Below are 18,097 nucleotides of genomic sequence, written 5' to 3' on the forward strand. Positions count from 1 at the left end.
CACCCAGATTGGGACCCGAATGCAGCGGGTGACACCTCAGCACCACACTGGAACAGTGTGAGGTTTTTTATTATGGTGGCTGGAGTGCTAATCCTGCCACCATCCCTCAAGTTTTCCCTAAAGTTGGAGGACCTGATTGCAGGGTTGAAACCAGATTAACGCCATACCCAGGACAAAGCAATCGCAGGTTAAGAAGAGCCTTGCTCAAGTGCCCAACGGAGTAGAGTCACTTCTGACGTTTACGGGATTTGAATCGGCAACCTTTCAATTACCGCCGCAGATCTCTAGCTTCAGAGCCACTACTCTCTCCAATATGTACAGAGTATTTTCGTTGCATATTTGACCAACCTGCAACACACCCCTGCAATCCAGTTTCATGACAAACAGGAATGTTTTATAGTCTTATAGGTTTGTGATGTCATTATCATTACACATACACTGAAATTATTACTGGCATGAGCTGTTTAGCATGCAACACACTGCAACGATTATTATGTGTCAATACATTACCTTGAAACTTCTGTATTCCAAAATGAAAACTCTCAGAATATATTTGTCATAGCACATATATAGATTGAAAGGCACTATATAACAGACATTAACTAGCTTTAATGAGATTAAGTTTAAAAATGTAGTGACCAAGGGTTGTATCACTTGGGGGATCAGAACTATTTGTGCTCGGCTAATTTATTATATACAAGAAGCAAACACTGTCAGGTCAAATAAAATAGTGTATTAAAAAAAAGTTCATTAACAAACCTTTTGCAAACTCTGTTAGTTATGATATGTGTTTGCACACAGCATTTGTCTGTCAGTTAACCTGTGATGGTGACAGCCAGTTGAAGCACATTTAACATTTTTCAGCATTTGGACAAACTGGTGCACCTTGCTTATGTAAGTGTTTTTATTTGACCATGGTGCTGCCCATGATTTCTTAATAGTTGAGGTCTTCTTCAGTAATGAATTTCCATTTTGGGTGCCTGAGAGATCATTTGTGTACATTTTTTCTGGTAATCTGGTCCATTACTCTCCTTTTATCTCTCACCTAACTCATGTTGCCTCATACTTTACTTAAAAGCTATCCCAAATTAGGAGACTTGTCCAGCTATTTTCAGTGGTAGCCTTTATTTACATAATCTTAGTGAGTCAGAGGCAGTTGGTGGCGTGCTCCCGTGAACCCTAATGTGAAATACCCTGCGAATCACACCATCTAGCCAATTAACGCACTCCAATAAAATCAAACTGATTTCATTTTTAGCCATACAGGCAGAGTCTGTGTGCATGAGGGCTGACAGCCAATGAATGTTCATCTGGAAGTACAATGTACACAATGTAGCACTGAGGACTAAGGAACACCCATGCAGGAACCTCACAAATTGAAGAATGGCTCGTCTTTCTGATGTCTTGTGTTTTACGTTCCAAAATAGAATGGGAGAAAGAAAAAAGGGCAGAGACTGTGGCTGAACTTGCCATATCTGTTAAACTGTTAACCTTCCGTACAGAGCTCCATCAGGCAGCACGTTACTGGCCACCAGAAAAAGGGGTATCCATGACTGTGCTGGAAGTTCAGCATCCAGTCGGTAAATGTCACATGGGCAGTGATTTTCAGTCATTTAAATTGACATGATCCAGCAACAAGACCAGCAACTCCCGTCTGTAAATCTGACATACCCCATGACTAGAAGTCATACAACTTGACAATGGCTTAAATTATCCCTACAGCAGACCTATTCAAACATTTTTTGCTTTAGGTTCAACTTGAAAATGTAATTCAAGCAGCATTCCGTAGGACAAGATTGAAGTGTATTTCAGAGCTCCTTGAAAAATAATAAAGCTTGTACAATTAATTTTTAAAGCAAAGATGTTTTACTAGCAGTGCAATTCATGATACAGTAAAACACTCATCCTGTTGTTATTCTTCCATTTTCACTATGCTCTTATATTCCTACTAAATTAAATAGACTATCTATGTATTCAGGTAGTGGCCTATTTTTTTTCCTGGAATAGATTTAATTAAAAAAATGTTTACAATAATTAGAAGCAAACAGCTAGCAATCCAAAAGGGTAGTCTAAGGCTAACTGGTGACTTTCAAAGTGATTTGGAGACTTGGCTCAGAAGTGCATCTCAGCTGGCCAGTTCCAACATCAGTTTGGATTCAGGAGGGGGGTTGAGGTGAAGGTCAGAATTATAGAGGGGCCAAAAGTAATTAATGTTGCCACAATGCATCAAGAGTGAGGCATGGTCAACAAAAGACGCATAGTGAGCCATATTAAGCAGATCCTTAAAAGTGACACACAAAGCTCAGCATAAATTCACAGAAAATATGTAGATACCCACAAAAGCTTACATATGAGAATTTCCCCTTGGGGATTAATAAAGTAAGTAAGTAAGTAAGTAAGTAAGTCTCTCTCTCTCTCTCTCTGTTTCTCTCTCTCTCTCTTTCTCTCTCTCTCTCTCTCTCTCTCTCTCTCTCTCTCTCTCTCTCTCTCTCTCTCTCTCTCTCTCTCTCTCTCTCTCTCTCTCTCTCTCTCATATATGAAGCCCCTAAGTCAAGTCTGAGCCAGCTGATCATAACATATATAGGGGATTGAGCATCACAGTGATTTGTGCTGATGTCTTGAAAGTGAGGAGAAAATTTTTAGTACGTAAAGTATGCTGATGTGTTGAGTTAAGATTTAAATGGCCTTGACAATATTATTTGTCTTTTTGTAACATTCCATTTTTATTATCTCCCTCATTCACTCTTAATTACAAATATCTATGGAGACAAAAGTACGCAGCTGAAAAAGCTGCAAAATAAAGAGTATATTCTAAAGCATCATCCTAAGTGATTTGAATCAACATTTTAAACACCTTATTACAAGTATGTAAATGAGAAAGGAGAATGTGCAAGTACATCTCTAATCTTGTTAGACATCCACAGGCTGTGTGTGTCTGCTACTGGATGCTTCAAAAAAAAGAACTGAGCTGTCATCCTCTCAGAGTCCGGGCTCCTCTTGACTCCTACTCAGTATCTACTGTATAAATGTGTTTATTTCAAATTGTTATTTATATCCAGCCGCTACCTTTTCATGGATACCATGACTTTCTGTGCCTTTTTCCATTTTAGCAAACATCCATTCAAATTCCTCTTAGAAAGCAGAACTAAGTGGTGAAACCACAGAGTCAATGAGCTATGAAGGCAGGGGATTCAGTGCAGTCAGTTTTATTCTTTTCACTCAACAGTCAGGGTCATTCCTACGTAGCAAAGAGAATTAACCTTTGAAAATGAAAAGACTTTCAGGGGCCAGTAAATGGACCTTTATGAACACCTAGGCTAAAGCATCTAGTGGTATAGTATGGGACAAAAAAAAAAACTGTTCACATTTCTGATAACAAGAATAAAACTATGGTAGTTCCATCACATATAGAAACCGATAGCAAAAACAACGCTGACAATTTCATAACATATGGCAATGCTCAACTCTCTGTCTGTGTTTATTGGTAAATTTTGGTCACTTGTTGCATTCCTACCATAGAGCTATACAAAAAAGGACATAGTGGCAAAGGTAATTTATTGTCAGAAAAAACAATGGACAACTTCCACTTAGCTTCTAGCATTTTGGGAAATAGTGGACTCTTTTGAGGTACATTCACTTAAGATGACAAAAAACCTTCTGTTTTACTTTCATCTTTTAGTAATAATCACTGGCAGTTTTTTTTTTTTTTGTTTTGTTAAACTCAAAACCATTCTGTGCAACCTGAACAACGGATACATTTATTGCCTTACAGTAAGCTTATTTTGAGAGAGCTTATTTCAGATTTTCCTCTTTTACCCTCCTGATGGCAACACAGATTCCCACTGCAAGTCACTAAAATGCCAGCATGTCAACAGCTTTCATAAATCTCTGCAATGAACAACCAGTTGTCTAGCCATTTGAAATCACACCAGGTAAGTTAAATGATTTTTGTTACCATAAAAGTAAAAAACTGCACACAAGAAAAACAAAAAGTTAACTTAGTGTTGATCTTTAAGCTTCAATGCATTACACAAGTAAATATGTTACACTAAAATAATCTGAGGAACAGACACACATCTACTAAATAAAATTTGTTGTACAATAAAATAACCTGAAGAAAAGGAATACAAATAATTTTCCACAGAATTCACAGCTCCTGAACCACAGCAGGATGCAACGCCATGGGTACATTTTCTAACTTGTTTCTAACATGTACTTCTTGGATCATGCCTCATGATAGAGGGGTGAGTTCCTTTTTTCATCTATTTCTTACAAACATAAATGTATATTTTGTAACACAAATAAAAAAAAGAAAAAGATGTTAAGCTAGTATAACTAAGCAAGAAAAAAAAAAAAAAACTATGCATGGGTATGGGGATGAGGCAAATGTGGTGACTGACACTCCCATTCAGACAAGAGTAAGTTGACAGAAACTTTTAGCAAAGAAATCCCAAAGGTGTTTACAAGAGAAAAAAAAAACTGAACTTCTGTCACAGCTGACTTAATGTGAGGAATAATCCATGTCAAACATCTTTAATGAACTGGGTGCACAGCACTTGGATAAGCCAATGAGGCTGAGTGCGCTTCTCAAAAATGCATCACGGCAGCCCAACACAATTCCTTGAGACCACACTACTGTGCTAAGCCTTCCCTTGAACTGGAACTGACAGAAATATTAACACCATCTTTTGCCACAAAAACATTGTTTTGAGGAAATTTCAAGATATTTCTTTAGATTTACCTTATAAATAATCACATATCATATACACCCTCCCTGTTTCATACATATTTTAAATCACTTTTCGAATGTCCCATGTTCCTACTTATTAACTTAAACAGTTTATAAGCAACAAAAACCTGCTGTTTACTAAACTCCTCACTTTCTTAGTTCCATGTTCAATTCTGTGTTTTTCTAATACATATATGGTGTAAAACTTTAACCCATTGAAAGTCGGGATGCAAAGATTAAAAATCCAATCTTAAACACACCAGTAAAATATCATAACCATATTTTAACTTGTTTCTTAAAAGTGAAACCCCTGTTTAAATTCAACTACTATGTAGAAACTTATATGAATGGCAGCACACTATCTGCTGTCAACAGGCATACTTCACTAGGACAAGTCGCAACTGGGAATACCAATTGACAATGATCAGAATGTGTCCAGAGTCATCACAGCTTGCCCACCCCTCCTTTATTCAGGGGCAGAGGCGAGTGGCCCAGGCTTAGGTTTTTAGTCCTTAGAGACAGCTGTTATCCTTAGGTTGTAAATCTCTCTTGCTATGGCTTCATGTACCTATTCTATACTGTTCTAGCATGCCAGAGGCTAAAACCTAATCTACTTCTGAAGTTGGTAAAAAATAACAAACAAATATTTAAAGGAGTAGCGGCACCGTAAACCAGGGGTTGTCAACCTATGGCAGTATTCTAGGGACAAGCTCCTAGGTGTTACTGGCTCACAATCACATATCATCTGTATTGGTCATGTTTATGTTTAGTGGACTTTTAAGTCCACTTATATTTCATGGTTTGTAATCTCCTTGTATTAGTTGATTCTGTTAAATCAGTTTACTTTTACAACTTCTCATGAGTGCTTCTAATTGTGTGTTCTTCCCCTGACCAGGTTATGCAAATGGAATGGAAGTCAATAAGAGGTGAGATATGAAAAGAAAAGGGGTGACTGGAATCAAGAAACATCGAGTACTAAATCGGAGAGTGAGAAAAAATAAGTTTAAGTGGTATAACAACAGTAATTTTAGTTCATTTCTACTCCTTGTACTTGCTGACGCTGTTACAGCCAACTCTCATTATCTCATGATTTCCTCTACAGTAACTGTGAGCTTTTGGTACCCATTCTCTTTGTCTGACCAAAACTTTTCCACTGTTTTCGATCTCTATCTGACAAAAATTCCAAATTGTGCATGAGTATGAGTCTTTACATGCGGTTGCTCAGCTGTTTGAAAGTTGCATTGTCTACGTTTGCTTCCTAACAATGGCCCTTCACTTGTTTGCTTATGTGTACTTATTTCTGATTTGCAAACACCATGAAAATATCTACAAAGAAACTAAACCATAAACATATTGTAGCATTTTATCTATTTTTTCATCCAAGTCCATCCAAGTCTACAGATGACACAAATATCAGTTTTATTACGAAGTAAGCATATATGTTCTGTTTCATGTTTATACAAACAGATACATTATGTTTCAAGCCAAAACTTGTTTAATGTGCAGTCTAGTTATGCTGACAAGTAGAGCTGTGTGCCTTAGAAAAAGGAAAAAAGCTTGAGAAATACTTCCTTGACCTTACTTACATATTAAGAAGGAGTGTGTTTATCACAGAGGGATATTAGATAATACTCATATAACAGGCTACTTTAAGTTTTTTATAAGAGGCAGGCCTGGCGATATATGACTGATGTAATGTTTATTTAGTGTAGTGCTAGAAATGGTGAGTCCAGCTATTCGCATTCACATCCCACTACCTGGGAGGTCTTTGGCTAGCCAGACAGTGGGATTACCACCCCTAGTGACTGATTTCTGACCGGTAATTATTAACATACATATAAAAGTTGTATGCCAATGTGTAACCTTATAGTTTGCCCTGAAAAGTAATGTGTCATATTTCCACTGCTCTTGCAGAAGAGGCACTACAATGCACACAAGAGCTTTGCTTGAAAGAAAAAATGGCAAGGAAAAGTTACCACTAATAGACCAGGAGATGAAAGAGAAAAATGACAGCAACATCAAAAGGACACCAATCTCTAAAATCCAAAATGTAAACTAAAACTTTTTGCCAAGATGCAATGCATGAAATGATTTGATCAATTTGAAATTTGGTGATGTATGTTTTATGAAAAAACATAGCTGACCCATGTTTTTTTTTTATTTGTTGATGATAAGGCTGTAGCAAGTAGGCTATCCTAATATGCAACATACACGGATGGTACAGTGCTGAATTGAAGCCTAGAGAGAGTTTATGTAAATGAAGGCGATGAAGAAGCGATCACCAGGGTACCCAAAGAGTTGCACTGACCAATAGGGTGGACAAAGTGAAGAGGAGGAGGCCTCATTGACAAGGAAAACAAATGGGATGATACATGGCATAGAGAGTGAGCTGTAAAGTCAAAAGAGGAAGATTCTTTGAAACTCAAGGAAGACATGTTTAACAAGAACATTCAGGCTCAAGTGCAGGTGTCAGGTGCTGTGGCTGTGAGCATAGGTGTTGAATTACCTGAAGCAAAAAGGGAGTGTGATTGGACGGCTGGCAGCTCAACCCGGCCGGGATGCCCCTGGAATAGAAGGCCGGGGGAAGGCAGCTACTTGCCGACACTGCTTCCCCCAAAACGCTAGATGGCAGCTTCCCTGGAGTGCAGTGGTACCCCAGATTCCCGCAGGGCACTATGGGACATGGAGTTTGGACACACAGCCCTGCTGGGTGCCGTCAGGAGGAGCTGTCAAAGGAAGTGGGACGTATACTTTCATTGTGGCCCGGAAATACGATGTAGTCATGGGAACAGAAGCCCCAAAGAACTTCTGGGCTGAAGAGAAGCCCTGTTCTTGATTGCCAACCAGTCACATGGTCGGAAGAACAGAAGCAATTCCGGGTCAAAGACTATTTAAAGGACTGTTGGGAACCCAGCAAGAGAGCCGGAGATGGGAGGGAAAGTAACAGAGCTTGCTGGGAGGTGTGGAGGAGAATTGTATTGTTAACATTTGGTTTTGTGTTTATTGTGGTGGTTGTGGTGTTTTGGAGGCACTATAAAAGAAGTAAAATATTTGTAGTGCTTTTATCCTATGTCCAGTGTGTTTGGCTGTTGGGGAAAAGTTGAGCAACAGTGCCACCAAGCATCCACACATTTACAGGTGGTAGAGAGAAATACAGAAGGAAGTGACGTCCTTGGGTACAAAACAAGAGTGAAGTCAGTTTAAACACTAGTGCAACTCAGTTAAAAGGTCCCCCACAACCAGCATAGAGAAGGGGTGGACACTGTACATATTTCAATATATTATTTCTTTTTAACGCCCGTTCTTTTCTGTACAATCCCCACTTCATTCCTGTTTTGAGCCTCTTTCCTTCACTTTGTTGTCTACGATATCAATTCATGTGTCTTTTTTCCTCTGCCCACAAAAAAAGATCTACAGTATATTTACTGAGAGAAAACAACCCCAAAATTAAAAGTGTTCAATTCATTGCACGGGTTGCATAAAAGTGCAGCCTGTAAACATCATTGCTATTTCTAATAATTAAAGGTAAAACAAGAAAAACAATACTCAATGTTAGAAATTTACTATCTCAATATGGATTTTGGGGTAAAGCCATATTAATAAAATAAATACATTTTTTTTTTACCAAAAATAAAAAATAGGAGCTGGATCATACAACTAAAAAACAAAAACAAAAAGACAAATGCTTCAGTAAATGACATAGACAAATGAAAATCGTAAACATCTAATAATAATAATAATAATATAAACCCAAAATTTCAATTCAAGTTTCAATTCAAATGAAAAATTGCATTTACAATGACCATCACCATAAGCCAAAGTCAGTCTTCTAAGAAAAGCACAGTCAAATCTGCGGCAGGAATGTACAATTGTATGTACCATGTTCTAGAGTTAACAACTCCAATGACCTTCTAATATTAGCCCTTGATAAGAAATTTGCATATATTGTATACTGTACATAAAAGTACTTAGTTGCATAATACTTCTGATGTATCCGATTAACTGACAGCGCTATAAACTGAGGCCCTTTGTTTTAGTAAATTCTCCAGGCAAAGATGGGGAACACAGCAAGTAGAATTATAAAGCAAGCTTAAAGGCACTGGTTGTTTCAGAAAGTACAGCACATGGGACAAGTGGTGAAATACTAGTCCTGGTCCAGCAAGCGTCCGTCATATACTTTGGAGTATATGCAAGTGAACATTTATTCATGCAGGGCTGGGAAGTTATATAAACATGTGATGCTTGGATAAATGCAGATTCCATACTATTCTTTACTACTGGAATTCTACCAAAAATGGATGGTTTAACATGTCAGGAATGGTTTCTTCTTATCCCATACATTATCAAACATAATAATATGGCACATCTATGTTAAATAGCTCTTAATAAGTAATGTGGACCAGTAACTAGCTAAACTTGAAATTTTAAACTTGCTGGTTGAAATCCAACCACTGGTTAGCTGCATGATCTTTAGATAGTGACAATGTGCAGTGTTGGACAGAATAATTAAGCTATGTTGTTCTTTTTATGTAAAGACTCTTCAAATGCTGTAGCACATTAAAAGTCCTATAAAATGTACATATCATCTTATTAAAATTACTTCAGTGGTCTGGATTATATTGGAAAGCTAATTTTCAAAGCATCACAGTATATATAAAGATGAACACAAAACCATCTCATTTCAAAAATGCCAACTACTATAAACAGATAAGCAAATGCCATTATTCTTTCCGATGCTCAATGCTCTTTTTATGCCATATGCTCTGCTGTTTTTGATGCAGCCACTCTCTGCTTCATGTGAGGCACTCATTTTCATTTTACAAAGTCAATGCCTGCAACATTTAAGTTTTGTTCACACTTTGAGGTGATCATATAAAGGACGCATGAAAGCACCATTAGAGATACACTGCAATCTTATGCTCTAAGAAGCAGAGCCCTTCAGATTATTTGCAGGCCCTCCCAACCCCTATTAGTTTTTATACTAATCCAAGGGCCCTGAAGCAATGAGTGACCTCCCTTTCTTGTCTGCCCTCTAAATTCTCTTAACTTCACACACTACGATAAATGACCTGTTTTGACCAGGGTCACTGAAGCCTTTCAATGTACACGTTATAGAATTTAAACAGTCCTTAGACCAGCACTCTTGGTAATTACAGGCGATGATGAGAATGCACAAGCAAGATACTATTTAATTTAAATGCTGTGAAGCCCTATTTTAAACAGAAAAGAATGAAGAAGAAAAAAAAATGAAGGCCTGGAGAAATGAATGTCGGTAATGTATAAAAGTGTAAATATGATTGAATTTAAATGACATTGGGAAAACAAGCTTATTGAAAGAAACAAGAAAGCAGACATTATGGAGGCCCCAAAGTCAATATCACCCATGTCCTACCTGGCACAAGAAATTAAAAGTCTTTGTGACATAAAATATATCCTAGAGAGCTCTAAACCCTACTGAATACCTCACAGATCAATTGTATACTAAGATTTAAATAAGGAAATCAATGCTTTTTTACCTTTAAAATTCTGAGTGCGAGTGTGTAAAAAAGCTTTACTTTCTCAGAAGAAGGCCATCTTGTGTTGTGCTAGAGAAAAAGATACTGACTTGGGGAGGACTGAGGAAAATGGCATTCTAGAGGGTGAGGGCTGTGACATTTGATCAAAAAATCATGTCCCGCAGAAATTGTGGGATCTATTTCAGATCTATTTCAAACACTGTCATAATAATGCCTGTGCTATATCACACCATTTCAAGTGTAATAGCATCACCTCTGTGGTCGGGCAGATGGTAGCACATTACCAAAGAGGCTCACACTAGTAGGTTCAAGACAGCAGTACAAGAAGTACGGTATATAGCTGGAGCACCCTGACTGTAGTCTGGGCCAAATTAGAATCTAGAAATCTCTACCCAAAAGATTATTTGAGAAGAATAACCCCAAGATTGCTTAGGTTTATTCCGGTTATTTTCTTTTATTTGTCCCCATTCCCCTTTGTGTTTGCTGGACATGAATTTTGGAGGAATCAATTATATAATCCTTAATGAATAACAAGATGATGTTTTATAATGACATTATCCTGTTTGTTTGTTAAACGCCAGCTTTTTGATGAGTAAGACGTTTTCACCATGGATTCATCAGCCCTCCCAGGAGTGCTGTGTGTGGCGTCAGTTGGAGTGCCATCAGAAAGGATGGCTAAAAGGTTTCCTGAGTTTCTGATATTAGGATTCTCTATTTGATTTCACATAGCTATTTTCTCTGACTGACTGACTTAATGGTTTTTCAAAATATGAGGGTAAATCAAAATTTAAAGGCATTTTGAAAATGGTGTGCTAATCACAATAGATAGAAGCTGATGCATTACTACACTTTTGCAAAGGCTTGTGGGCAGTTCAAACACACAGCGCATCACTCTCCCAGTAGTCTAGTTGGAATCAAGTTCAAATGAATTGTGCGGAATTGCACCATTGTTGGACAATGTGCTGCAGTGAGATTTCTTTTGGCAGTGGAAGCGAAACCTGCTGGCGTATACCGTAGTGCATGGAGGTTTTTGGTACCATAAAGTTTGCACAAGATGGGTACCCAAACAGCTTTCTGATCTGCACAAGTCAACATCCTTTGGTGAATTTCAGCAGGTTTCACTCCCTCTGCCCAAAGACATTTCACTATGGCACGTTGTTCAACAATGGTGTAATCATGCAGCAGAACTTCCATGTTCATTTGACCTTGGCTTCAACTAGACTAATGGCAGAGTGGTACACTGTACATGTTAGAGCTACCCATTAGCCACCACGAATGTGTTGTACTGCATCAGCTTTTAACCATTGTGGTTCTGTGTAATTTTCAAATTGCCTTTACTTTTTCATTTACCCTTGTATTTTTTTATCTTTAGACTTTGATTTTTAGGTTAGCATTCTTATTTTTTTGACCACATCTGTTCTCCAAATCCTACTTTCAAATTTTCACTCTCTTGCTTTAAGTCAGTACAATCCCAGGGCTGGGATACAGTTGTAACCACACTGCTATCTTAAATAGCATAAGAGCAATAACATCACACTTCACAATAGCTGGCAATGGGTGTCATTGGTATAATTAAGTGCAACATCATGACAGTGATAAAAATAATTACTTGAAAAAAGCAATACACTAATGCAAATATAAATATACACGTAAATGTTTACAAACATGAAAAAGCAAGCACAAACAGACTATACAACATGTTAAGCAAAAGCAGAAAGAAAGTATTTCCAACAAGTTCAAAAATGCAACTGTTACAGTTCAGTGAGGATTCTGCCCCTGGATGGTTTTCTTTTGTTAAAATAATTTTGCTATTTATTGTCATTTTGGTTTATGAACAGAATATGATTATTTTTGTGAAGCATCTGTAATTTCTGTTAAGTTTATTGAATGTTTCCTTAATTTTTGTATGCTTAGCGACAGGGGGCAGGGCTTTACAAACCCCGAGAGGCCTCTGTCCTTTGCTGAGACATTACTTATCCTGCTTGTGTTGCTCAGCTCACATTTATGTGGATGTTGGATTGTTTGTTTTTGGATATTTTGGTTTTCACCATGTTTTTTGATCTTGAATTATGATGTTGCTTATACATTTTGATTTTGTTTAATGTATTTAGCTTTGTTCTTTTTTGGGTTGCATTTCTGAGACAAAAGTTTGAATTTCCTTTTTCATGTTTAAATTCTTATTGTTTTAGGTTTTGCATATTTTATTATTATAATAACATGGACACTTCTGTTATTTGGGCCAGGAGATTTTGCAGCTGAAGTGAGTGCCACAATATCCAACATTGTTTTCTGCCTTGTGCCCTTACCTACAGGGGAAGTCTTCGAATCCATGTAACCCAGAATTAGAATAAGTAGGTTTGAAAATTGATGGAAGGATTCAGAAAATGAATGAATAAATGAGAGTCCTACTTATATTACTATTACTTTTATCTTTTGACTTGTTTGCTTTTGTGATGTTCATGCTGTGTAATGTGCCATCTCTTGTCTGTTACTGATCACATCAAGGCTCATCGGGTTGGCTGTTTTCAGGTCTATAAAAAAACACAGAAAGCTATCATTTTCTGCACATCTAAAGAAGTTTTGACTTGTGTTATTCTAGAGGTTCCTCTAACAATAAGAGAAAGAAGTTGATATTGTGAAGGTCTTTGGAGTCCAGGGATGGGTAGCTTTGAATTATACTGTGAAGCTACAGATTGAGTTTCCAACATTAAGTAAATTTGACTTCTTTTAACACAAGCGAATGTGCCAGTTCAAAACAAATATCAGAGAGGACCATACAACAAGGTGAGCATTTTATACTTTTTGACTGTTTCAAAACTTCGAAAAAATGAAATAATCAGAATTATAAGTGAAATAAAAACAGCCCCTGGAAATGTTCTAAATGTTAAGAAAAAAATGGTAAAAACAGCAATAAAAACGATTAAGCCTGGAAAGATGCATTAATAATTTATATAAAACATTCATAATGGTGCCAACATTTTAAACAGTGAGCAAGGAACAAAGTAAATTAATTTTCGCTTAACATAGCAAGCTATAGATTTAAAACTTGTTAATTAAAAAAAAATCTAGTTAGTTGAAAAAAGAAGATTTAAGAATATTCATTGATTACTGATTCATCTAACTCTCTAAAGCTAACTGCTTTGTGATGATGCTCTGTTTAAGTGAGCCACGAAGAAAGAAATAATGATCAGTTCACTGTTAAATTTAGCACACTCAATAAAAAGCAGTAAACATTATTCCTCCAGACCATCACAACAACACAGGGAGCAATGTCTAATTACATATTGTTTTAGTAATTTTTAACCAAGATCCCTACAGATACTACCAGAATTATAGTTTATATACAGTAAGTAAAGGCTAATTTAGCCTCAGAAAGAAAACTGAACGGGGTAGCTGTAGTTATATAAAATGTTTGAAGAAGTAATCAGTGTCAGCAACTACTTCAAGATAAACTCAGGAAGTGGGAGTCAAGGACAAGACTTCAAGCTGAACGACATCAAACATAAATTAGAAGGCTTGTTTTAAACAAACCATAACTGACCTGTGGATTGGGTTAAGGGACTGTATTTCTAAATCTGGGTAAATGGAATCTTTAAAAGCTTGTGTTAACCACTTCCATCCCAGTATTACAAAGTGCAAGGTTGGACCTTACTATTCACACCTTTGTTAAATATAAATATTGGGTATTTCTGTAATCAATACAGGCAACTGGGATCTCACACATTGGAGATTAGAGAAGCGGAGATCCAGTAGCATTAGTCAGTCAGTATTTTATTTTCTATATAGTGCACTTTTAGAATGTAAATATTACAGAGCTAGAAAGCAATGCCTTGAACACACACATTACCACCAAAAACTGATTTCAAAAGGAACTTGTAATTCTCTCTTACTTCCATTAGAGAATCTTCCACTTCTACCTCTTTAATGTTTCTTCTACTGTTTGTAAAGCACTTTTAGCTACACCTCTCTATGAAAATGTACTACATAAATAAATGTTGATGGTAATATCTAATTTAAGACATATAAGTGTTTCCTACTTTCCTTAATATAATTTAACATTTCTGGAACTTAATGTAATATGGTTGTCTGGTTTTGTATTAAACTTGGCAGGCAGCAAAACCCAAAAGTGGTTAAAATTTAAATTTAAAACAGTTCAAGACTCCACGATGATTCATTGTATAAATCTGTGAATATTAATAAAATGACCTGCCATCCAAAATAGGGGGGCTAACATTAAAGTTTAAATGAGGAAACATGCAAACCCTAAACAGAAGCCATCCTAGTCAAGGAATCAAAGTATGGTTCAAGTACTGCAGGATTGCTCTGATTGTGTAAAATGGGATATATTTTATGACTGGATAAGTATTCAAACATTGCAAAGGGATTCATCAGCAAATGTGTGGATGACTACGTGCCTATGAAAACAATTCTCATTTTCCTAGTAAGAAACTGTGGATCATAGGAATTTACTGAGTGCACACAGCAATTAAGTTTGAAACTGCAATATGGAAACACACGCAATTCTGATATAAACACAAAAATTCTGTTAAAGTGGCTAAAGAAGTAAATCGGAGTCAGAGTACATCAGCTGTAATAATTTACAAAACCTTTAGCAGGGACTAGAGATGCTTATGGAGAGCAAAACAAATACTAGCCCAATCTCCTCTACTTTTTCATTTCCCAATGAACTTAATGCATTCTATGGCAGCTTCAATCACAATAACAAGAAGCCTGCCAATTGATTGCCTGCCGCGTCACATGAATCATCCTTCTATGTTTCTGTACTTGATGTAGGAGAAAATTTAAAGAAGTTTAAAGTCCAAATGGAATTTCAGGGCATATTTTAAAAAAACTGTAGAAACTAATTTGGTGAGGTCTTCAGTAACAACTTTAATATTTTGTTGAGAGAAATTGTGGATCCCACCTGCTTCAAAAGTACAAAATCTCTGTACCTAAGAAAACAAAAGTGGACTGGTGGAATGAGTACAGACCCATGGCTATTGCTCCAACCATGATGAAGTACAACAGGCCTCACTCAGCATGTGTGGAATGCCAGCATATCACCTTTACTGCACAGGATAGTGAGCTGAGTCTCCTTTTGTACTTTTTGTTCACCTCTGACTACCTGGACAGGAACAGCTTTAACTCTATTATTAGCTTTGGTGAATGACACCACCATTACAGGCCTGATCACTTACAATGATGAGACAGCTAATAGGTGGCAGGACAACCATCTAACCCTTAATGTCATAAATACCAAGGAGTTGGTCATAGACATCATAAAGTAGAAGGCAGGGCACACTCACATTTGTATTGTTGTGGATGCTGTAGAGAGGGTAAGTAGCTTTAAATTCTTGGAGTGATTATCAGCGATAAAATTATGGGGATAAAGCACATTTTGGCTCTTGTCGAGAAGAGCTCAACAGTGCCTTTAGTTACACAGAAATCTAAAGAAATCTTACATTTCTCTATTTGTTCCAAGTAACTTCTACAGATGGACAGTATAGTTAATCTTCACTGGCTGCAGCACATCCTGGTATAGCACCTGTTTGGCTCAAAATCCTGCAGGGGATTGTGAAGGTTGCACAGAATATTACCAGCACTAAGATGGCTTCTGTTCAGGACAAAAGCAACACTCAGTGACTTAGGAAGGCAAGCAATATGATTAAAGACCTCAACTATCCTGCACGACCAGTTTTCTCACTCAATTCTTCTTAAAAACAGTACAGGATCACTGGCACTCACACTAGCAAAGTCAGTTCAAAGCACATACCACAATAAACATAAACCTGAACTTGAACTATTTTCAGCACCTCCAAAATGGAAAAACTACAACTCTGAGACAATAAAAAGTAACATTTTAGTAGAGGAACTGAGTAGTATATAGTATGATTTAGGCCTAAATACACAAAGTGGCCAAAGTCCTAATCACTCAAAAAGGCCAAAATGGAAGGGGAAACCCCTTACCAAGATAAACAAACCCATTATATGTAATTTAGTTTATTAAATGAAATAAAGAAAAATTCATGTAACAAAATCTCAAGAAACTAATATAATTTTCAAAAGAAAACAGCATTTACAAGCATAGTGACTATTTTTTTAATAGCAAAGTAAAAGAAAAAAGAATCTGAAAACAAATTAACATAAGAAAAGCAAAATAAAACAAAGTACAAAAAAAAAAAAAAAAATCAGAACCCTAATAACCTGAACCAAGTCAAACCTAGAAAAGCATTAACAAAAGGCAGTGCACCTTTAAAGGATAAACACGAGGGAGATGAAGAGCTTTGCTATTAGAGATAAAAACCCGGTATAATTGACCACAGAAACAGACAAAAATCAAAATTGTGGGACAGGGAGTGGGGCAAAATTACAAGCATAACAGAAAATTAAAATAGTACAGCTACAACAAAGCATAGGCAAATTATAAAACTGACAAATAATGAAAATGACTAAAACACAGAAATGCAAATCTAACATCTCAGGGCTTACATATATTAGTAACTTATTCCTATGTACCACAAAGCTGTTGTTAAGGTGTTGTAACATGGCAGCAAGCAAAAATAGTTACAGTAGGTATCCTCTAATCTAGTCTTGTTGCTAGTGCTTTGCCTTATTGTAACCATATTAAAGTCTTGTGAGGGAAGAGTAACTGACTAACAGATACACCTGGGTAGCCTCTTTAGTAAAATGTTATCAAATAATTAGGTAATAAATTTGTCTTTTACAATGACTTCAGTTACCACACTATCTTAAATGATTACTGAGGTCAGGGGCAAGGCATTCCAAAAAGCTCAACCATGGCAGAGAGAGTAATGAGCATGGCCAAGAGGGCTTCTTACTGAGCACACAATGTAGCGCTGTGGGAGAACATTGAGGGGAGTGCAATCAGATTGAATATTTATGCAAGCAATTAACCAAAATACAATCCAACAGCTCAATTGTACAATTATTGTAACAGTCTTTTAAGTGAGTTAATCTGAACCCATTTCTTCCAACATATCTAGAAAAATTCTGCAAGAAAGACTCAACTTGAATCTCAGTAGGTAAGCTTATATTCATGTCTCTGTGTTAAAGCTTGATTTTGGAAGAGACAAGTCATGGTATTGCTGGTAAGTCACTGTCATTTGCAAGTCTGAATGAAAAATAAGACACAAATGCATAATTGTAAAGCAATGATTGAAACAGGTTTTGTATTTGTAGATGTAAGCTGCATTTTATTTTAGCAAAGACAATTTATTATTAAGTTGGAAATTCCTCCTTCGCATTGACTATATGGGTGCTGTAAACAGAATTGATTTTATTTTTTTTTTTCATTCTTTCATTAGAAAGAACTTTATAAAAATGACAATAAACAGTAAATAGCTGACTTTATAACTTTACACGGCGGCCCTGTCTAGAGCTGACATCCATCTTGAGCTTTATGCTGCTGGGATAGGCACTGATTCCCAAAGTGGACAGCTGGATGGATGCATGAAATGTACATTTAATGTCAGAATTCCAGCAGACTCAGCTGAATTCTTTCAAGTAAACAGTGAATCACATACTCCAGGACAGTGGTGGAAATGGAGTCCTGCAAGATGAAAACTAGGAAGCAACTTTTTATATAAGGTAGGGCTGTACAGAATACCAGGTTTTCACTGATCGGCCAAATACAAATATTCAGTTTCCAGGGTGGCCAAATATGAATATGTGTAGTACAATAATGAAGGTGGGAGCACATGCTAACAGCAATATGTATTTAATATGTTACTTTTATAATATTTTATACAACAAGTGAGTCTGTTTGTGGCGTGAGTGCAGAAAGGGCTTCTTTCTCATCACCCTGCCATACAGATGTTCTTTGTGCAAATTG

At 36.7% G+C, this 18,097-nt stretch overlaps 1 protein-coding gene and 1 long non-coding RNA gene across 2 annotated transcripts in view; one reads left to right on the forward strand and one right to left on the reverse strand.

The window, feature by feature from the left end:
• The window catches only part of wwox (WW domain containing oxidoreductase), a 1,268,497-nt gene that overhangs the window by 68,920 nt on the left and 1,181,480 nt on the right, over positions 1-18,097 (reverse strand). The gene's annotated exons all lie outside the window — the stretch shown is intronic.
• On the forward strand, positions 5,622-7,297 carry LOC120535482. The gene is made up of 3 exons (XR_005634905.1): positions 5,622-5,655; positions 6,644-6,779; positions 6,905-7,297. It is a non-coding gene; the product is annotated as an uncharacterized LOC120535482 (long non-coding RNA).

This window comes from Polypterus senegalus, chromosome 9 (assembly GCF_016835505.1).
Source record: "Polypterus senegalus isolate Bchr_013 chromosome 9, ASM1683550v1, whole genome shotgun sequence".
NCBI lineage: Eukaryota > Metazoa > Chordata > Cladistia > Polypteriformes > Polypteridae > Polypterus > Polypterus senegalus.